Consider the following 11,126-nt stretch of genomic DNA (forward strand, 5'->3'; position numbering starts at 1 on the left):
CTTTTGTCTCCCTAGGTAGGTTTATTCCTAGGTATTTTATTCTTTTTGTTGCAGTGGTAAATAGGAGTGTTTCCTTAATTTCTCTTTCAGAATTTTCAACATTAGTGTATAGGAATGCAAGAGATTTCTGTGCAGTAATTTTGTATCCTGCAACTTTACCAGATTCATTGATTAGCTCTAGTAGTTTTCTGGTGGCATCTTTAGGATTCTCTATGTATAGTATCATATCACCTGCAAACACTGACAGTTTTACTTCTTTTCCAATTTTTATTCCTTTTATTACTTTTTCTTCTCTGATTGCCGTGGCTAGGACTTCCAAAACTATGTTGAATAATAGTGAATTTGCCAGGGAAGCCATCTGGTCCTGGACTCCTGTTTACTGGAAGATTTTTAATCACAGTTTCAATTTCAGTATTTGTGATTGGTCTGTTCATATTTTCTATTTCTTCCTGGTTCAGTCTTGGAAGGTTATACCTTTCTAAGAATTTGTCCATTTCTTCCAGGTTGTCCATTTTATTGGCATAGAGTTGCTTATAGTAGTTTCTTAGGATGCTTTGTATTTCTGCAATGTCTGTTGTACTTCTTTTTCATTATTAATTTTATTGATTTCAGACCTCTCCCTCTTTTCTTGATGAGTCTGGCTAGTGGTTTATCAATTTTGTTTATCTTCTCAAAGAACCAGCTTTTAGTTTTAATTATCTTTGCTATTGTTTTCTTTGTTTCTATTTCATTTATTTCTGCTCTGATCTTGATGATTTCTTTCCTTCTGCCAGCTTTGGGTTTTGTTTATTCTTCTTTCTCTAGTTCCTTTAGGTGTAAGTTTAGATTGTTTATTTGAGATTTTTCTTGTTTCTTGAGGTAGGCATGTATAGTTATAAACTTCCCTCTTAGAACTGCTTTTGCTGCATCCCATAGGTTTTGAATCGTCGTGTTTTCATTGTCATTTGTCTGTAGGTATTTTCTGATTTCCTGTTTGATTTGAGTGATCTTTTGGAAATTTCGTAACGTATTGTTTAGCCTCCATGTGTTTCTGCTTTTTACATTTTTTTCCCTGTAATTGATTTCTAATCTCATAGTGTTGTGGTCAGAAAAGATGCTTGATATGATTTCAATCTTCTTAAATTTACTGACGCTTGATTTGTGACACATGATGTGATCTATCCTGGAGAATGTTCCATGCGCACTTGAGAAGAAAATGTAAGTGCGCACTTGAGAAGAAAGTGTAATCTGCTCTTTTGGGATGGAATGTCCTATAAATATCAATTAAATCTGTCTGGTCTATTGTGTCAATTAAAGTTCGTGTTTCCTTATTAATTTTCTGTTTGGATGATCTGTCCATTGGTCTAAGTGAGGTGTTAAAGTCCCCCACTATTATTGTGTTACTGTCGATTTCCTCTTTTATAGCTGTTAGCAGGTGCCTTATGTATTGAGGTGCTCCTGTGTTGGGTGCATATATATTTATAATTGTTATGTCTTCTCCTTGGATTGATCCCTTTATTATTATTAGTGTCCTTCCTTGTCTCTTGTAATATTCTTTATTTTAAAGTCTATTTTATCTGATATGAGTATTGCTACTCCAGCTTTCTTTTGATTTCCATTTGCATGGAATATCTTTTTCCATCCCCTCACTTTCAGTCTGTATGTGTCCCTAGGTTTGAAGTGGGTCTCTTGTAGACAGCATATATATGGTTCTTGTTTCTGTATCCATTCAGCGAGCCTGTGTCTTTTGGTTGGAGCAATTAGTCCTTTCACGTTTAAAGTAATTATTGACATGTATGTCCCTATTACCATTTTCTTAATTGTTTTGGGTTTGTTTGTGTAGGTCCTTTTCTTCTCTTGTGTTTCCCAGTTAGAGAAGTTCCATTAGCATTTGTTGTAGAGCTGATTTGGTGGTGCTGAATTCTCTTAGCTTTTGCTGTCTGCAAAGCTTTTGATTTCTCCATTGAATCTGAATGAGATCCTTGCTGGGTAGAGTAATCTTTGTTGTAGGCTCCTCCCTTTCATCACTTTAAGTATATCATGCCACTCCCTTCTTGCTTGTCGAGTTTCTGCTGAGAAATCAGCTGTTAACCTTATGGGAGTTTCCTTGTATGTTTTTTGTCATTTTTCCCTTGCTGCTTTCAATAATTTTTCTTTGTCTTTAATTTTTGCTGATTTGATTACTATGTGTCTCGGTGTGTTTCTTCTTGGTTTTACCCTGTATGGGATTCTCTGTGTTTCCTGGACTTGGGTGGCTATTTCCTTTCCCATGTTAGAAAATTTTCGACTATAATCTCTTCAAATATTTTCTTGGGTCCTTTCTCTCTTTCTTCTCCGTCTGAGACCCCTATAATGTGAATGTTGTTGCGTTTCATGTTGTCCCAGAGGTCTCTTAGGCTGTCTTCCTTTCTTTTCATTCTTTTTTCTTTATTCTGTTCTGCAGCAGTGAATTCCATTATTCTGTGTTCCCGGTCACTTATCCGTTCTTCTGCCTCAGTTATTCTATTGGTTGCTTCTAATGTAGTTTTCATTTCAGTTATTGTATTGTTCATCTCTGTTTGTTTGTTCTTTAATTCTTCTAGGTCTTTGTTAAACATTTCTTGCATCTTCTCGATCTTTGCCTCCATTCTTTTTCTGAGGTCTGGATCATCTTCACTATCATTATTCTGAATTCTTTTTCTGGAAGGTTGCCTATCTCCACTTCATTTAGTTGTTTTTCTGGTGTTTTAACGTGTTCCTTCATCTGGTACATAGCCCTCTGCCTTTTCATCTTGTCTATCTTTTTGTGAATGTGGTTTTTGTTCCACAGGTTGCAGGATTGTAGTTCTTCTTGCTTCTGCTGTCTGCCCTCTGGTGGATGAGGCTATCAAGTGGATGCATTTTTAAACAATTCCATATTCCTCAAAGTGAAGGGGTTCCCCAGGGCACGGACCATGAAGAGGAATGCAAAGTAGGTGTTAACCTTTTAGGAGCTTATAGCAGTATTGCAGATCCTTCTCTCTGACCCCAACCTTTCCACCCCTGTAGATACCATATCCACTTCTACTTATCACGGTGTTCAAAACTCACCCCTTCTTTGGCTCTTGAGAGTTTTCAATGAAGCATCTACTCTTAACATAATTATAACTATAAAATGACTCTTTTAAATTTATTTGCTACATAAACAGAGCAGGTCATAATTATCTTAAGTCTTTTTCTCACACACAGTGTTATTGGTTCATCTCAGCATAGAGGGGCAGGTGGAAATAGTATAATAGTCCCTCTCACTTTGTATTAGTGTTATGTTCTTCAAAGTGTTTTCACATCTCATCCTCAGAAAAGAGCCCAGAAAGGTAGTCAGAAAAGATAATATCATCATTAGTTTATAAGTAAGAAAGTCTGACATAGAAATGTTTTATTTATTCATACTCCATGTTGTTCCAAACTTGCCATGTTTACAGAACAACAGTGAGCAAGGGCCAGATTTCAAAACCAAATCCGGGGGCTTCCCTGGTGGCACAGTGGTTAAGAATCTGCCTGCCAATGCAGGGAACATTGGTTTAAGCCGTGGTCCGGGAAGATCCCACATGCTGCAGAGCAACTAAGCCTGTGCACCACAACTACTGAGGCTGTGCTCAAGAGCCCGTGAGCCACAACTACTGAGCCTGTGTGCCACAACTACTGAAGCCCACATGCCTATACCCTGTACTCCACCAAGAGAAGTCACTGCAATGAGAAGCCTGCACACCACAACGAAGTGTAGTCCCCACTCACTGCAGTCAGAGGAAAGCCCGTGAGCAGCAACGAAGACACAATGCAGCCAAAAATAAGAAAAATAAAATAACATAAATTTATGTTAAAAAATCTGCTAAGTCTTTTAGATACAGAAAATTATTTCTGGTAATAGTTCTCTTCCTGATACATACCCCCTTTCTAAATTCTTTTAGGCAGTTAAGGAGAAGGTAGAAAGCTTTTCCTGAATCTGCTTGGTTTTGAATGCCTTTAGCTCAAAATAATCCACAGGACAAAGTGGCACATTTTGGCACATTTCTGCTCCCTTTTAACTTCTAAAAAGTAAAACATTTAAACTAGATTCCTTACTTCCCTAACATCTTTTATCTTCAAACAGGGCTAAAATTCTATTGTTACCATTCCTTCCCAATGTCACATATGAAGAATAAAATACCCATGAAAGACATAGTCCTTCTCTAGATGGTGTCTGAGATGTTAAGGGAGAGTGATGTTATTTATGGGGATAACCTTGACCAGACTGTAATTCATAAAAAGTGAATCATTCCCAAACTGTGGTATCTTAAATATTGTTTGTAACAAGTTATGTATAACACATCCCTATGACTGATTACAACAACTAATTTGTCACTGCTCTAGCTGAAAATCACTGGATTACAAAAAGTTGACCTTTTCAATGGATTTTCTAAAGGGTTTGTGCAAATCCTACATTTTAAAGGAAGATTCTTCTGTGTGTTATAAAATGTCATCACAATTTGTCTTCAAAAAAACAAAACAAAAATCTGCATGATCTCAATCTGAGCTGTTTCCACCACACTATGAATATTAGCCAAAACGGTTCTTTCAAGACCAAAATCAAACCTCTGTCCTACACAAGCACATTTCCTATCAGCTGTTGCTCATCACACCTCTGTTTAAAAGCCCCTGAAGAAAAGAGATAAAAGCCCTTGAAATCAACTGGGTAGTCTTAATGTTGCCTTTTGCAGAGCAAAAGTCTTTAATTTTGATAAAATCCAATTTATCAATGTTTTTGCTCTGGTTTTTTTTTTTTTTTTTTTTTTTTTTCAGTATGTGGGCCTCTCACCGTTGTGGCCTCTCCTGTTGTGGAGCACAGGCTCCGGACACGCAGGTTCAGCGGCCATGGCTCACGGGCCTAGCTTCTCTGCGGCATGTGGGATCTTCCCGGACTGGGGCATGAACCCGTGTCCCCTGCATTGGCAGGTGGACTCTCAACCACTGCGCCACCAGGGAAGCCCTTTGCTCTGGTTTTTATCAAGGTTTTTTTTTTTTATGATTTATAGGAGAGATTTATTTGAATAAATATTACCACATATAAATGACATCAAGTCTTAATTTCCACTCATACAGCAGTAAATTTGATATAATGCATAATTAAAAGATTTTAAAATCCAGAATAGGCAAAGTACAGCACAGTTTGATCACAAAGTCAAATTAGTTGATAAGCAAACTTCCCAGAATAGCTTCATGTCAGCCAAGGCTGCAAACATCGTGTACAACACACCTGAATTGACAGATTGTATGTTAAAAAGGTAGCAACATCAGTGCACGTTGGGGATCCCTGGTGCCAGAAACAAAAGAAGAAAAACAAAATCCTACTAACATTGTAGACACTTTTTTTGAGGGAGGGGGATAAATATTAGCTAAATATATTAAATACAGCTAAATCTATTAGCTATATATGTTGAGGAAATAAATTCAAGTATGTTGTTACAACTTAAGGGTAGGGAAATTCTGGCTTCGAATAATGGTGGATTTGTTTGGTTGAACTAACCTTCCTTCAGATAACAATGATAAACTCTGGATAAAAAATTTTAAACTATTGGAAAGTTCCTCGAAAGGAACTGGAGAGAAGTCACCCCTAAAAAGACCAGGACAGCACTGGGTGAGATTGACGGTTCCGTGGCTTTATGCCTCAGGGGACTTCTCAATTCACATATCATAGGGTGGCAAAAATCCACAGTTTACTGGTTTGAGGGTTCAAAGAACATAGGTTGGGGCTGGCAGAGCAGCTGTAAAATTAGGGGGAAATCCTGGAAAGAAGGGAACCACAGAGGGGATAAACTCCAAACCTTGAGCATAAACTGTGACCAAATTCTTGGCTGACACTGACTCCAGAAGCTCAACAGCAATAGCACATGGAAGCAGAAAGAACTGAGAAGAGATTTTAGCTGTTGTCTACCTCAAAGAAGACCGAGTTTGGAGTTCGAGTCAACCCAAGTTAACTACCTACTAGAACAAAAGTCAATATTCTTCAGAGGAACATACAGAGTCCAGAATCTCTGAAATGCATCATTCACTATATCTACTATATAATAAAAATTATTAGACATAGAAAAAAACAGGAAAATGTAACCCACAGCCAAGAAAATTATTTAAAAAAAAAGATATTGGCCCCAAGATGAACCAGACATTGAAATTAGTGAACAAAAGCAATAAACAACTATTTGAGATATGTTCAAGAACCTAAAGGAGAGAATTAAGAGGTACAAACTTCCAGTAACAAAGAAGTCATGGGGATGTAATGTACAGCATAGGAAATATAGTAAACAATACTGTAATAACTGTATGGTGATGGATGTTAACTAGACTTATAGTGGTGATCATTCTGTAATGTATAAATATATCAAATCACTATGTTGTACACCTGAAACTAATAGAATACAGCAAGTCAATTATACTTAAAGATAAATTAATTAAAATTTTTAAAATAAATTATTAATTAAAGGGGGAAAAGAACCTAAAGGAAAGTAGAGTCATACAAATAAACAGATAGGGACTCTCAACATAGAAACTGAAACTATTCTAAAGAATCAAATGGAAATTTTAGAACTGAAATGTTCAATAACTGAAACAAAAAATCACTACATGTCTTTAACAGCATGTTGGAGACCACATAAAGCCAGCAAATTTGAAGAGAGATCAATAGAAATTATCCAATCCCAAACAGAGAAAAAAATACTAAGAAAATTAACAAAACCTCAATGACATATGAGACAATATCAATCAATATAAGACATAAGTAACTGGAGTCCCTGAACAGGAGACAAATAATGAGACAGAAAAAGCATTTAAAGAAATAATGGCCAAAATTTTCCCAAACTGGGTGAAAAACATAAACTTACATCTAAGAAGCTCAGTGAACTGAAGGTAGAATAAATATAAAGAAGAACAGGCATAAAACAGTCAAATTACTAAAATTCAAAGATAAATAAGAAAAACTCAAAATTGGTCCAAACAAAAGAAACATTGTAATAGGTAAATAGGAGAACACTGATACAGATGTTCGCTGACTTCTCCTCAGAAATAATGGAGAGCAGAAAACAAGAGAATTACATGTTCAAAGCAATTTTTAAATTTTTTAATTAAAAAATACCTGTCATGGGACTTCCCTGGTGGTGCAGTGGTTAATAATCCACCTGCCAATGCAGGGGACACAGGTTCAAGCACTGGTCCAGGAAGATCTTACAGGCTGCAGAGCAACTAAGCCTGTGCCCCACAACTACTGAGCCTGCGCTCTAGAGCCCGTGAGCCACAACTGCTGAAGCCCATGCACCTAGAGCCCATGCTCCACAACAAGAGAAGCCACCTCAATGAGAAGGCCGTGTACTGCAATGAAGAGTAGCCCCTGCTTGCCACAACTGGAGAAAGACTGCGCACAGCAACAAAGACCCAATGCAGCCAAAAATAAATAATATATTTAAAAAAAAACAACTTTCAGGCAGAATATAATAAATAAGACAATTTTCCTTCAAAAATGAAGGTAACAAAGACACTTTCATATAACCAAAAACTAAGAGAATTTACAACCAACGGACCTGCACAATAAAAGTTAAAGGAATTTCCTCAGTCTAAAGGATAATGATACCAGATGAAACTTTAATCTACAAGAAGAAATGTAGAGAACTAGACATAGTAAATATGTAGGAAAATTTAAGACATACATACTATTTCTTTTCCCAATTTTAAAAGGCATGCCTGAGTAAAACTAAAATTATTTTTAATGTAAATAGATCTAATATATTTGACAATAGCAGCACAAAGAACAGAGGAAGTAACTGGAACAATGCTTTTCAAAAGTTCTTATTTTTAAGTGAAGTAGTGAATATTAATGTTAAATCAACTATGATAAAATATAGTAATCCTTAGAGAAAAATCATTTTTAAAATATAGAAAGGTACAGCTAAAAAGCCAATAGAAAATTAAAATGGAATATTTAAGTCATTTGATTAACTCAGATAAAGGCAGAAAAGGAAGCACAAAAGAACAACAATTGGTTGGGCCAAATTGAGAAATGGTAGACAAACAAAGAAGTATCGAATTGTAAATAAAAATCCAAACATCAATAATCGAGAAGGACACATCATCACTACAGTGGTCTTCCTATCAAAAGGAAATTAGGTATGTATAACTGGATCACTGTGCTGTACACCTAAAACTTACACAATATTGTAAAGCCAACTATACTTTAATAAAAAATTTTAGACTCCCTCTTTCTAGAACACCGGAATCACAACTAACTGCTGAACAATCATCGACAGAAAGGCACTGGAACTCACCAAAAGATACCCCACATGCAAAGACAAAGGAGAAGCCACAGTGAGATGGTAGGAGGGGCGATATCACAATAAAATCAAATCCCATAACTGCTGGGTGCGTGACTCACACACTGGAGAACACTTATACCACAGAGGTCCATCCACTGGAGTGAAGGTTCTGAGCCACACGCCAGGCTTCCCAACATAGGGGTCTGGCAATGGGAGGAGGAATTCCTAGAGAATCAGACTTTGAAGGCTAGAGGGATTTGATTGCAGGACTTTGGCAGGACTGGGGGAAACAGAGACTCCACTCTTGGAGGGCACACACAAAGTAGTGTGTGCATCGGGACCCAGGGGAAGTAGCAGTGACCACAAAGGAGACTGAACGAGACTTACCTGCTAGTGTTGGAGGGTCTCCTGCAGAGGCTGGGGGGGGGGGGCAGCTGGGGCTCCCCAAGGGACAAGGACCCTGGCAGCAAAAAGTAGTGTTGGAGGGTCTCCTGCAGAGGCTGGGGGGGGGGGGCAGCTGTGGCTCACCAAGGGACAAGGACACTGGCAGCAGAAGTTCTGGGAAGTACTCCTTGGCCTGAGTCCTCCCAGAGTCTGCCATTAGCCCCACCAAAGAGCCCAGGTAGGCTCCAGTATTGGGTCATCTCAGGCCAAACAACCAACAGGGAGGGAACCAAGTCCCACCCATCAACAGACAAGGGGATTAAAGTTTTACTGAGCTCTGTCCACCAGAGCAACAGTCAGCTCTACCCACCACCAGTCCCTCCCATCAGGAAACTTCCACAAGCCTCTTAGATAGCCTCATCCACCAGAGGGCAGACAGCAGAAGCAAGAAGAACTACAATCCTGCAGCCTGTGGTACAAGAACCACATTCACAGAAAAATAGACAAGATGAAAAGGCAGAGGGCTATATACCAGAGGAAGGAACACGTTAGAACCCCAGAAAAACAACTAAATGAAATGGAGATAGGCAATCTACCAGAAAAAGAATTCAGAATAATGATAGTGAAGATGATCCAGGACCTCGAAAAAACAATGGAGGCAAAGATTGAGAAGATGTAAGAAATGTTTAACAAAGACCTAGAAGAATTACAGAACAGAGATGAACAATACAATAACTGAAATGAAAACTACACTAGATGGAATCAATAGCAGAATAACTGAGGCAGAAGAACGGATATGCTGTGGAACAGAATAAAGAAAGAAGAATGAAAAGAAATGAAGACAGCCTAAGAGACCTCTGGGACAACATTAAACGCAAAAACATTTGCATTATACGGGTCCCAGAAGGAGAAGAGAGAGAGAAAGGACCCAAAATATATTTGAAGAGATTATAGTCGAAAATTTCCCTAACATGGGAAAGGAAATAGCCACCCAAGTCCAGGAAAGGCAGAGAGTCCCATACAGGATAAACCCAAGGAGAAACATGCTGAGACACATAGTAATCAAATTGGCAAAAGTTAAAGAAAAAGAAAAATTATTGAAAGCAGCAAGGGAAAAACGACAAATAACATACAAGGGAACTCCCATAAGGTTAACAGCTGATTTCACAGCAGAATCTCTACAAGCCAGAAGGGAGTGGCATGATATACTTAAAGTGATGAAAGGGAGGAAACTACAAACCAAGATTACCCAGCAAGGATCTCATTCAGATTCGATGAAGAAATCAAAAGCTTTGCAGGCAAGCAAAAGCTAAGAGAATTAGCACCACCAAATCAGCTCTACAACAAATGCTAATGGAACTTCTCTAAGTGGGAAACACAAGAGAAGAAAAGGACCTACACAAACAAACCCAAAACAATTAAGAAAATGGTAATAGGAACATACATATCATCAAGTGCGCATGGAACATTCTCCAGGATAGATCACATCCTGGGTCACAAATCAAGCCTCAGTAAATTTAAGAAGATTGAAATCATATCAAGCATCGTTTCTGACCACAACGCTATGAGATTAGAAATCAATTACAGGGAAAAAAACGTAAAAAACACAAACACATGGAGGCTTAACAATACGTTACTAAATTACCAAGAGATCACTGAGCAAATCAAAGAGGAAATCAAAAAATACCTAGAGACAAATGACAATGAAAACACGACGAATCAAAACCTATGGGATGCAGCAAAAGCAGTCTAAGAGGGACGTTTATAGCTATACATGCCTACCTCAAGAAACAAGAAAAATCTCAAGTAAACAATCTAACCTTATACCTAAAGGAACTAGAGAAAGAAGAACAAACAAAACCCAAAGTTAGAAGAAGGAAAGAAGTCAAAAAAGATCAGAGGAGAAATAAATGAAATAGAAACAAATGGTACAGATGAACCGGTTTGCAAGGCAGAACTAGAGACACAGATGTAGAGAACAAACGTATGGACAGCAAGTGGGGAAAGCGGTGGGGAGGGGGCTGGTGGCAGTGGGATGAATTGGCAGATTGAGATTGACACATACACACTAATATGTATAAAATAGATAACTAATAAGAACCTGTTGTATAAAAAATTAAAATAATATAAAATTCAAAAAAAAAGAAAGAAAACAATAGCAAAGATAAATAAAACTAAAAGCTGGTTCTTTGAGAAGATAAACGAAATTGATATACCATTAGTCAGAGTCATCAAGAAAAAGAGGGAGAGGACTCATATCAATAAAATTAGAAATGAAAAAGGAGAAGTTACAAAGGACACCACAGAAATATAAGGCATCATAAGAGACTACTACAAGCAACTCTATGCCAATAAAATGGACAACCTGGAAGAAATGGACAAATTCTTAGAAAGGTATAACCTTACAAGACTGAACCAGGAAGAAATAGAAAATATGAACAGACCAATCACAACTAATGAAATTGAAAC

This window comes from Physeter macrocephalus, chromosome 16, assembly GCF_002837175.3.
Source record: "Physeter macrocephalus isolate SW-GA chromosome 16, ASM283717v5, whole genome shotgun sequence".
Taxonomy (NCBI): Eukaryota; Metazoa; Chordata; class Mammalia; order Artiodactyla; family Physeteridae; genus Physeter; species Physeter macrocephalus.